Genomic DNA, 12,710 nt, shown 5'->3' with positions numbered 1-12,710 from the left:
ATATGCTCTCTTATAGAAGTAGGGAAGATCAAACTATCCAATTCAAAAATCGAACTATCAAATTCAAAAATCAAATACAAATCATCTATTCTACTCTATCCCCGCCTATCCAATCACTCCTTCCTTGCACCCTATGCTAAATAAATCAAGAATTCAAGCAAAAAAAATAAAACAGTTTATAAGAACATAAACAAGTCCTAAAAACGAAGAAGTGAACCTATATTTACTAAGTTGAACCATTACCAACTACAAGATATAAAATTTCACTCAAAAAAAAAAATGAAAACAACAAAGCAAACCTTTCCACCAATGTTGTGTGAGGTTAATGACTAAAGATCCAAAATTCTAAAAAAAATGAAGACTACTAAATAATGTTGCAAATCCAACATAATTGAAAACAAGCACGATATTTGAACTTACAAAAAAGTAAAACAGGAATATCATGAAATTGGACTGCATAGCTACTAGGAAGATTCCAGTCACAAGACAAAACCCACATAACCCATCCATATACTGACAAGTTCATCATCGCCAGTCAAGTTATGATAAACATCGAAGAGAAAATCACACATTCTTGTTTCCCTATTTCTGTCTGCAGGACAAAGGAGCAGCATAGTAATGAAATACCTAACCATCTCCTTTTTCTCCACATAAAACTGAAAACAAGTGCATGAATTAAATCCAGGTCAAGGGATATTCTTAAATATCCAACACTGGTTTGTAGGACTACCTCTGGTGCATTAAACCAATTCTCATCGACCCACTTGAGGTGAAAGCGGAAGTCCCTGGCAGAGCCCTTCTCTTCAGAACGTAGGATCACCAGTCAAGTGCGCAGATATATTGAACAGATCATGCTTCAGTTTGCTTCCAGACTACTGTGGCCAACCATATTGTGGATTGCGATTACCACCCATCATGTTGGGCGCCCGACCAGTACTTGAATTGCCACAAGGACCTGATTGGGGATAATTTGGAGCCCCGACGCCATAGGCACCAGCTCCAGCTCTAGGAGGGCCACCTCCAGGCATACTGGTTCCAGCATAACCAGGACCTCGGCCTTGAGGTCGATAAGGTCCAATAGCATATCCACCAGCTTGATGCTGTTGAGGATGCTTTAATTTCTGCCTCTTGGCTGTTTCTTTGTGCTGCCATTGCTGTTGTCTTTTCTTCTTGGTCTGGAACTCATGAGATGACTCGTATTTGGGCAAGCTAAGAGGAAGGCCAGAATTGGCTGCCAGAGGGCCATCAATTGTGACACTTTGTATAAACAAAAGATTTTGTACCTTTGAGGGTCACATGGCAATGGATCACACCAGAAATACTCAGCATCAAGTGCATCTTTTGCAGATATCCTCTGAAAATAATAAAATGAAACCATTAATGGACAAACACAAACAGCAGAGGATGCAAAGAGAAAAAAAGGTTAATATCAACAGCAGACTTCAAGAAGAAAAGAAAAAAACTGGAGAAATGCAAGAACATCAAGGAAGAATACATTATATCTCAACAAGATAAATATCATAGCTACGAGGAAGGAGTTGTACCAACACATCTAAACTCTAGTCTCTAGTTTTGACTTCAAAGCAGCTGGAGAACCCCTTGTAAATAGAAATAACGAGACACAGAATGCAAATCGAAACAGAACATGCAGTCTTAGTATTTCAATATGTACAATAATAGAATTCTTCCTGACAAAATTCGAAGAGAAATTTTAGAAAGTTATAAGAAAAAAAGGGGATGCTGCTGTAGTTCCCCAACTCTCTGTCTCTCCCCTACCCCCACCCCCCACCCAACAACAAAAACAAAAAAACTGTTCATGCAAAAAGATTTTCATTGTGTACTCTTTCTCTCTCTCTCTTTTCTCCTAAAAACCCTCCCTTGCTGCCCTTTCTTTTTCAATTTTAACCAAAAACAATGTTAAAAGAAAAAAGCCGAATCCAGATATGTCCCTGTAACCGCAGTGCTGCATCTGTGGTATGGGGAGTACAGGGACCATATCCTCATTCGAATGTGACTTAGCAGGGAACTGATTAGTTGGCTAGTCGGATTAACTATTCACTAGCTGGACATCATAGCAAGCATCGTTTTAAACCTTAGGTCCTTAACTGCAGCTTGTTCCAGAAACAAGAAATGACAACACTGAATGCTGAATAATTGCTGGCAACATTCTTCCAATGACATCCCACCGGACAACGACAAGTTCAAAAATAGACCATAATCCGACTAGCCAAATGCTTGCTATGATGTCCAGCTAGTGAATAGTTGATGCCAAATACTAACCAAACATCGCAGTTATTTCATTTTGGTAGATGAAAAGACGCTAGTTGGGTAATTCATAATTTTCCAGAAAGCTATCAAAAGCACTAGCAGCAAGACGTTTAGAATCAAGTGAAGCAGTCACCAAATGCTTTAGTGCCACAACCTCACCTCTTGACACCCTGTTCACAAATGCAGACTGAAATAGTAACTCGACAACGAGAATGGGCAGAGAACTACATAACTGCGGGAGATTTTTCTTATATTACTCTCATCACCACAAGTGGCTTGGAAAAAAGGCATGGTACCGAACAAACGAAGCTTGGAGGCCAACAATAGGAATATTTATATGACTTGACAATACAATGGCCATGTATCATGTATGATTTTTGCAGAAAAGAAATTAGAACAATAAATATTCACTCAAAAAACTTAAACTTGGAAAAATCTTGTAAAGGTTGTTATTCATGTTTATAGGAGGTCTTTCCTTTTCAGCACCACACACACACACACACACACATGGAGAGAGAGAGAGAGAGAGGGAGAGGCTGTTGCAAGAGTAACCAAACAATAAACTAAAACCTTCATCTCTTTTTGCTGCAAAAGGAAATCCAAGGAAATACTAGTACACAGTTCATTTGATTTTGGAGTTTCTGATTTCTCTATCATTAGAATCCACAAATAAGAGATCATGCCCTATCTAGAAATAAAGACATTTACATGCACAGAGCTACTTAACAAATAAGAAGTAGAGACTCGTTCTCCAGACGTAGGGAAACTACCGAGCTCACTGTCAAAACAAGAAAGAGATTAACTGCTATGGGAGCCCAAAGTTAGAAACTTACGAACTTGACAAGTCTATAGTAAATCTGACAGTAAAACTGCTAAGGACACCCAAGGCCAAACTTGCAATGTTATTTGCATAGTGTCATTCGTTTTGCAAGGACGTTCAGATCTGGAGCAGGATTCACCACTTAATAATTATAAGAATTCAAGGAGTAGGTTTGCTACTCCCACATGCCAGAACTCAGATCCATACACTAAATCATTTGTCACAAAAAGTTCATACCTCCAAAACTCTGAGAAAATAGCAAGGTGATACCTGAGATGGGTCAAGAGTTAGCATCCGCTCCAACAACTCCAAAGCATGTCGATCGAAGCTGAAAGCAAAAATAACTGCATCTCAGGTGCACATTTACTTCTAAGTAAAATGAAAACAATAACAATAATAAGATGGTAAAGCACTGATAAACCGCAAAACTAAACAAACACAAAATAAATAAAAAATGTGAAAAAAAGAACTCCTCAAGACAAATTCACACTACAAATCATTGTAAACCTTATTCATATGTTTTGTACTTACTGCTTAAAAACATCTCTAAGACACCTCTTCATTGGTCTGGAAGGCTTGAATTATTGTACCAAGGAATCTTTGAAAATCCCGGCCAGTTAACCTCATCAGGCGATCCGCATAGTTCAAATATTTTATTCAACTGCTCTGGCTAGAATTATCAGGAAAAGGAAAGTTTCAATCATAGAGAAGAAGAGGAGGACCAACATAGAATATAAAATGGAAACATCATGGGTGGTTTCTCTAGGGGGGATGCGTGTGTGAGGGGAATATATGGATTTGTTTTACACCTCCTTATTGAGTTTATTTTAGTTCGACCAACTCATACTGATCTCATAGAGAAGAAGAGGAGGACCAACATAGAATATATAATGAAAACAGTATGGATGGTGTCTATACTCGTGTATGTGTTTTGGGGGGGTGGGTGGAGTGGGAACGCAAATATATGGATTTGTTTTACACTTCCTTATTGATTTTATTTTTGCTGGCGACGTTCAACTCAAACTGACCTGTCTAGACTTAGTTCTCACCAGTCTCCATTTTGACAACCAGGAACCTACTGTCAAACTCAGAAGTAGACACATGTTGGGCCCTCAAAAAGACAGTACAAGTCAGTTTACTAAAAATAAAATCATTAAGTCAAAAATACAGAAATTTAAAGTGACAAAGGTAGTAACAAACATAACATATTGTTGCAAGCCAAGTACACCACATTCACCCACTGAATGTAACATCACATAATACACACACACACATACATACAAACAATGTTGTAAAAGGCGCACTGTACGACCTATATGCCATATCGTAATGTATCGTAACATTATTTTTTTAAATTCATAAAAAAGAACAATCAGAAAGATAGAGAAAATTCAGAAAAAATCATGAAAAAACATGTTCTATAATGAACATTCATGATTCATCATTCATAAGTCATAATATGTTAAGAACACATTAAAAAAATAAAACAAATATCTTCATAAACTTTAGAAAATAATGAAAATTTATGTAAACCACTAAATTGAGAGATTGTATACCTTTTGTAGAAGAAGAAACACAAAAGCCCTCTTTTTCCAAATACAAATGGATTTCCTACGAGTAAATTTGCCTTCAAACCGGCAGTTTCTCCCTCGATTTATTTGGAAATTGCTCTCCAAAACCAGCAAAAACTCCCCCCTCCCAAAGTTCTTAGAAGTGTTAGAAATGAAGGAAAACAGTTTCAAAATAGAAAACGATCAAAAGGGACATCGTGCCCCTTTCTTAAAAATAGCTCCGTATTGTAAGATATGGACTGTATCAGTCTTATCGTATGATACAGCAGCCATATCATTCCGATACACCTACAATACACATGCAAATCATGTGCATCATAAGTGTATCGAATAGGTTTTGCTGCCCTATATGACATCTATTATACAATACGGCTCTATATCATACGATACAAATAACACTGCATATAAATATAAAAAAGAGGGCGCCCATGCACTAGAAGACCAATTAAGCCCTATGACTTTCAGGCCTAGTCAACAAAGCACTAAGCAGGCCAGCTACTCAACAGGTCAAATGGCCTAGTTGGTGGTATGACAAATGAGGATCTAACACAAGCAATAGTACGAGGAATCTTAAAAAATAAGCCGTATAAGCCTTGAAATTTGAGGACAATAATTTTTAAAATTATCTTTTTCATAAGATGTCTGCCTGTACAGTTAGTCAGTCCCCTCTCATGTCAGTTACTATTAACACTGGAAACTATTATCAATCCCAAAAATTATAAGACAGCGAAAAAGGGGAAGTTGATGACTTTTCTTGGCGTTTTTCATTTTAAATTCAAATGTTACATCATGAAAAAAATTTAATGCATGAGGATAAAAAGTTAAAAACTATAGATTAAGTGTTGGAACTTGGTGAGCAAAGTAATACATGTATAATTTTGCTGCTATTTTCAGTTGTGAATCACTAAGTTGGATTAGTTTCATCTGCTTTGTATCCAATGCTATGGTTTACATTCCAAAAAATCATAAGCTTGTGCAGGCACCTCATTCTTTCCAGGCAAGATTGGCTTCCCATTTAGTAGCTCAGCAAAAATACAACCAACCGACCACATGTCCACAGCTGGCCCACACATAGTGGAGCCAAGCAGCAACTCTGGAGGTCTGCCAATGAATTCAACAATTAGAAAAGAGAAACTATGTCCCAAAACCAACAGCAACATCATTGACAACAAGATATGACAGATTACCTGTACCAAAGAGTTATGAAAGGGTTTGTGAGATTTCCATTATGGTCACTATGATCTAGCCAAGCCAAAATCTGCAAGCTCTAAATGCCCTTCATTGTCAATTAGAAGATTGGAACCTGCACAGGAGAGAAAGCAAGACGCCAAAGTAGTCAGAAGGGAAACAAACAAGCCCAGAAGACAATGCAGTATATTCTATGGGGTGAAAACAACAACAATGCTGTCCAGTGACCTTTAATATCACGATGAAGAACTTGATTAACATGGCAACCCGTTAACAGCTGCCTCATGTAACACTGAGATATATATAGAAAAATTCATATAAATAAGAATATATTCAACTGAGGTGCTGACCACAATTAAGTGTGTTAAAATGAATATCTTAAGCTAAAGAGAAGTTTGCCTTCATCTGGGGAACTGTAAACCGCATTCCAGGTCTATCTGATAACCCAGTCAAATCATGGTCCATGTATTCAAATACCATATAAATGCTTCCCTTGTATTTATTGCCATCTGCACAAAAATTAATGTTTCACAATGTAATAGATAAAGGAAAAAATATGATATTGGAATTTTAAATGCACTAATAAATTCCTGGCCATCCGTGTTCATCTTTTTCGGGTCCTGCTAATTAGATATAGAGAACATAAGATCAATGACCAACTAAAGTCATCACAATTGAAGAATACCTTGTTGAGAAATAGAACCTGCAGATGTCACAATCTCTTTTAACTGAATGATGTTCTCATGATGAAGTTTCTTTAAAATTTTGATTTCACGTATAGCGGTTATAGCAAACTGCAATTGTAACAAAAAAAAAAGTCAAAACTAAACAAAATGTATCCATCATCAAAAAATGTCCTATTAGATAGTAAAGTAGCTAATTTTCATACTCCTTCTCTCTCATTGTCCATGCATATCTTTTTCAAAGCAACAATCTTGCCTGTTTTGATCTCCCTGGCCATGTACACTTGACTGCACTTCCAAGAACAATGAGAAGAAGATGCTCATCATTATTAGAGTGTTCAGGGGCAGAGCGAAGGCGACAAGGACCTTGGCCCCACTTAAAAATAAAAAATAATAAAAAATTACATACAAATAAAAAAACACTTGTCTAATTTTGAAAAATGATATTTCGTTTCTTATTTTGAATAATTCGTACCTCTTCAAAAAAATGATCGATCCGCCATGTCAACAATTGAGCCTATAAGTTAGCCATTAAAATACAAAAGGCTGCTAGTAAGCTGCCGGGTTCAGAAAATGCCCAACTTGGGACTGCCACCATCACGTTAACGTTGTTGGCTGGCTGCCTGGAAATGGCCAGTCTTGTATGAAGACTTTCATATGCCAAACTTTGGATCCTAATACAGGAATTCATAATAAAATGATAAACTGCAATAGGTAGTTCCCCACATCACATATTTATTAATTAATCACTAATTAATGACCTCATTAATTAGAAATTAGTGACCGATCAGTCACAAGCATGACCTCAACGGGTTACGTCCCAGGCGAATAATCGTAAAGCCGTTGAAGTCGTGCTGGGAATAGACAGGTTATTGATTTCTACCTCAGAACACTTCAAGTAAGACCTAAAAACTTGATTATGAAAAATAAACAAGAAATTTGAAAACAAAAATCAGATGAAAAAAATTAAAATAATTTTTCATAAATGACATACGTTGAACTAATTATATAGTATAATATATGCATTCAAACCTGTGAGATTGGAATCTGTCTTTTTGAAAACATAATAAACTATTGCTTAAAGTCAGACCTTGGATATGGTTTCTCATGATCTGAATCCAAACCTTAAATAACAGGAAATTCTCTATAATCTGGTAAATTAAAACAATACAAAAGCGTTAAAAAATTAAAACAATACAAAAGTGTTAACAGCCATAACAAAGTACCGACATGCTAATATAGATTAACAAACATGCTTTACCAGGGATGGTCCAGATGGGAGGTAGGATAAAGTGAAGTGGTAGAGCTGGTGACAAGGTGAACGACAGAATCCTGGAGGGGATGATAAAAGGAAGCGTGAAGGAGAGGAGGGTCTGAAGTCTCTCCCTGCTCGTCCTCTTTGTCAACATTCTGTAGCCTCTGTCTCTCTGAGCTACAGCAACAAGCTTCCTTCAAATGAAATATTTAGAGAGAGAGAGAAAGAAGAATTACCTCTTCTCAACATGAAAAAAAGAAACAAAGAGAATAAGGCCTTTGATGAAATCTTCAGGACACTCATCGTCTAAATGCTTGCCAACAATTGATGGAGCATTTGCAAGATTGATCACCTAACAAGAGTATATATAGTCAATAAATAATACAGCACAACTGAAACTTAAATGCAACAGTACATGCCAACTAGAAAGAATGCATGCATAATACTCTAGGGAGACCACAAGCGTGGCCAATAGACAAGCCATTGCTAAGTAGCTTCATGTTGGTCCATTCATTGGAACATTCAAGCTTGACAACAACCTCATCTATAAAGCTCCAATTTGGCCCCCAGTGAGTGGGCAGAACTTCACGTACATCCAAAATGCCAATGGTTTATGATTAGGCAAAACTAGACATTTGACAATCATAACTCACAATAAGGAGATTCCTCTAAATCTTGCTTTCAACCCTGTCAACAACCAAATCTAGTAAACTCTTGGAGGAAAACCTCATCTTATGTTCCCCAAGGGACACATTTACTGAAAACAAGCTTGTAGTTGTTTCATTGAAATAAAAAGATCAAGTAAAGAAAAAATAAGAAAAACACACACTCTCCCTATCCCCATGAAATCTACACAAGATCAAAAAATGCACACCATGACAAAGGCAAAATCACACTTTCGTTCACACATGTAAGTTCCAGTCCATGCTTTGTCCTTCATTGTCAATTAGAAGATTGGAACCTGCACAGGAGAAAAAGCAAGACGCCAAAGTAGTTAGAAGGGAAACAAACAAGCCCAGAAGGCATTGCAGTATATTCTATGGGGTGAAAACAACAACAATGCTGTCCAGTGACCTTTAATATCACGATGAAGAACTTGATTAACATGGCAATAGTGAAGTCCCGTTAACAGCTGCCTCATGTTACATTGAGATATACATAGAAAAATTCATATAAATAAGAATATATTCAATTGAGATACTGACCACAATTAAGGGTGCTAAAATGAATTTCTTAACCTAAAGAGAAGTTTGCCTTTATCTGGGGAATTGTAAACCGCATTCCAGGTTTATGTGAAAACCCAGTCAAATCATGGTCCATGTATTCAAATACCATATAAATGCTTCCCTTGTATTTATTGCCATCTGCACAAAAATTAATGTTTCAAAATGTAATAGATAAAGGAAAAAATATGATAATGGAATTTTAAATGCACAAAGAAATACCTGGCCTTCCGTGTTCATCTTTTTCAGGTCCTGCTAATTAGATATGGAGAATATAAGATCAATGACCAACTAAAGTCATCACAATTGAACAATACAATGTTGAGGAAATAGAACCTGGAGATGTCACAATCTCTTTTAACTGAATGATGTTCTCATGATGAAGTTTCTTTAAAATTTTGATTTCACGTATAGCGGTTATAGGAAGCTGCAATTGCAACAAAAAAAAAGTCAAAACTAAACAAAATGCATCCATCATATAAAAATGTCCTATTAGATAGTAAAGTAGCTAATTGGCATACTCCTTCTCTCTCATTGTCCATGCGTATCTTTTTCAAAGCAAGAATCTCTTTCAAAGCAACAATCTCGCCTGTTTTGATCTCCCTGGCCATGTACACTTTACTGCACATCCAAGAACAATGAGAAGAAGACTCTCATCATTATTAGAGTGTTCAGGGGCAGAGCCAAGGCAACAAAGACCTTGGGCCCACTTAAAAACAAAAAATAATAAAAAATTACATATAAATTAAAAAGGAAACACTTGTCTTGTTTTCAAAAATGATATTTCGGTTCATATTTTGAATAATTCGTTTCTCTTCAAGAAAAAATTTCTGGCTCCACCCTTAGGTGCCGTGGTGAAAGAACACGGTGATCGATCCACCACGTCAACAATTGAGCCTATAAGTTAGCCATTAAAATACAAGAGCCTGCTAGTTAGCTGCCGGGTTCAGCAAATGCCCAATTTGGGGCTGCCACCATCACCTTAACGTTGTTGGCTGGTTGCCTGGAAACAGCCAGTCTTGTATGAAGACTTTTATATGCCAAACTTTGGATCCTAATACATGAATTCATAATAAAATGATAAACTGCAATAGTTACTTCCCCACTGCATATATTTATTAATTAATCACTAATTAATGACCATATTAATTAGAAATTAGTGACCGATCAGTCATAAGCATGACCTCAACTGGTTAAGTCACAGGCAAATAATCGTAAAGCCGTTGAAGTCATGCTGAGAATAGACAGGTTATTGATTTCTGTTAAGATGTGTTTATATTCAGTTTTAGGTTTAAGAGGGTACTTTTGTAATAACTTTTCCTTTAGATGGTTCTCTTGTAACTTCTCTCTCTCCTCTAGTCTATATAAAGAGGAGTTAGGGCAGATTTCGAGGTAAATCAAATATTATTCTTTCTAATCTTATCATGGTATCAGAGCAGCAGCCGTCTCCTCCTCGGCGCGCCGATTGAGCGGCGCAACCCGCCGCCTGACCGCGCCCATCGCTGCGCTTCCTCTGCCCGCTCGTGTTCACCCGACGCCTCCGCCAGTCGCTGTCCTGACCTCTGCCAGTCACAGTCGCTGTCCTGACCTCTCCGCCCGACGCCTCCGCCAGCCATTGTTGTCATCTTCGCCGCTGCACGCTGCATCGCCTCTGCTGTCTCCACTCCGCCCGTCGCCGCCGCTTGCATCGCTGCCCTCTCCGTCCGTCGCCGCCTGACCACGACCGTCATCACCCTAGCGTCATCGCCCGCCGCCGCCTGCTCGCGTCTCGCAGCATCTCCGCCCGTCGCTGCCATCTCCGCCCATCTTCGCTCCTAGTTTCTGCCTGCTCTCGCAGCATCTCTGCACCGCCGCTGCTTCGCTACTGCCCTGCACCGTCGCTGCTCCGCCGCTGCCTGCCACCGCTGCTTCGCTGTCGTCTCTGGTATCTCTCTTCATTCTTCTTCGTCGGCTTGTGTCTGATCAGCGTTGTTAGTTTCGTTCCAGCCGATCAGACTTATGGATTACTTCGTGCGTTTGACTGCTATTGCTCGATGATCAGCATGCTGTCTTTACATATGTGATTATATTCCTTGTTGCCTGCACTTCTTATTCCGTGGCTCGGTGTCCTCCTTTGTGTTGAAAGATGTCTGAAATTAGAAGTGGAGCTAATACCTCTTCCTTTGCATCGCCGGGAGAGATGAAGAGTTCCCCATTTTCTAGCATTATCACCAAAATGGATGGGGGAAATTACGAGATGTGGGCCATGCAAGTAAAAAGAACCTTGATCGCTCATGAGAAGGAACATCTCATATTGGAGCCCGAGCCCGTACAGAAGGTAGGAAAATATACTACTTGGTTTAAAGATAATTCGTTGGTTATGGTATGGATTGTTGGTACTCTTTCTCAAGACATTGCAAATGAAGTCTTGCATAAGGAAAGTGCAAAGGATATGTGGGATTCCCTTGCAGCCACCTATTCACAAGCAAGGAATGAAACAAGAATTATGCAGCTTCATCATGATATTCATCAGATGCGACAAGATGGTCGACCTCTTCATACTTATTATTCTAGTCTCAAGTCCATGTTTGAGAGACTAAATAGCTACTTTCCTGCATGTAAGTGTGAACAACAAAAGGCATATAGAGATATGCTTATGGTAGGGGTATTTCTCTCTGGATTAGACTCTGTTTATGAATCAGCAAAGAATCAGATGCTCACTAGTCCCTCGATTCCTCCTATTGATGAGGCTTATAGTAGGCTAAGCAGAATTCCAATCCCTACGTCGACTGTTCTTGATACCACTTCTGCTATGCTTGCTACTCGTGGCAGAGGTGGGTCCCTCTTTGCCAGAGGACGAGGATACCGTGGTCGTGGCAATACCACTTCGCGCCCAGTATGTCAGTTTTGTCATCGCATTGGTCACACTGTGGATAAGTGTTGGCAGAAACATGGTCGTCCAGCTGTTGCAAATCAGACTGTATTTACTGATTCTCCAGAGCAGCCTAAGCCTCAGCATACTGTTTCCTCCAGTGAGTTACGTGCAGATGATATTATCTCTCAGTTGAGAAACTTGATTGGTGATAGAACTCAATAAGCTCCTGATCCGACCACCTCTACTATCACTACTGCTGCCAGTGCGTCTTCATCTGGTATGTATTCTGACTCTGCTACTGACACTACAGATTGGCTCATTGATTCGGGTGCATCGACCCATCTCTGTGGAGACAAGGCCCAGTTTACTTCTTATGTCCCTACTCCACCTGGTCGCTCGGTTATTCTAGCAGATGGCAAATATTCTCCAGTTGTTGGACATGGAGAGGTCCAACTTACTTCATCATTGCCGTTGCAACATGTTCTTCATGCACCAGAATTCCCACATAGCCTACTGTCTATCAGTCAGATTACTAGAGATTTAAACTGTCGTGCGATATTTGACTCCTCTTCCCTTGTGTTTCAGGATATACTGACGGGCAGGGTGATTGGCAGTGGCCGTGAACAGGGAGGTCTTTACAGGCTAGTGCATCCCTTTCCCTTTGCTGGGTCTACCTCTGCAGGGTCGTCCTCATCCTCGGCTTATACTTGGCATTTACGTTTTGGACATCTACCGTTTCAGAAACTGCTGCATGTTCTTCCTCAGCTGTCTCCTAAGTCCTCTTTTCAATGCGAGTCTTGTCAGTTGGGCAAACACCATCGGTCATCCTTTCCTCCGCGGCCCAGTAG

General features: G+C 39.1%; 1 pseudogene; it reads right to left on the bottom strand.

The window, feature by feature from the left end:
* Positions 1–438: 438 nt before the first annotated feature.
* LOC116259527 (cyclin-dependent kinase C-2-like) lies at positions 439–10,804 on the bottom strand (annotated as a pseudogene).
* Between the last annotated feature and the right edge of the window lie 1,906 nt (positions 10,805–12,710).

Source organism: Nymphaea colorata, chromosome 8, assembly GCF_008831285.2.
Source record: "Nymphaea colorata isolate Beijing-Zhang1983 chromosome 8, ASM883128v2, whole genome shotgun sequence".
In the NCBI taxonomy this organism is placed as follows: domain Eukaryota; kingdom Viridiplantae; phylum Streptophyta; class Magnoliopsida; order Nymphaeales; family Nymphaeaceae; genus Nymphaea; species Nymphaea colorata.
This window is presented reverse-complemented; position numbering and strand designations above follow the sequence as displayed.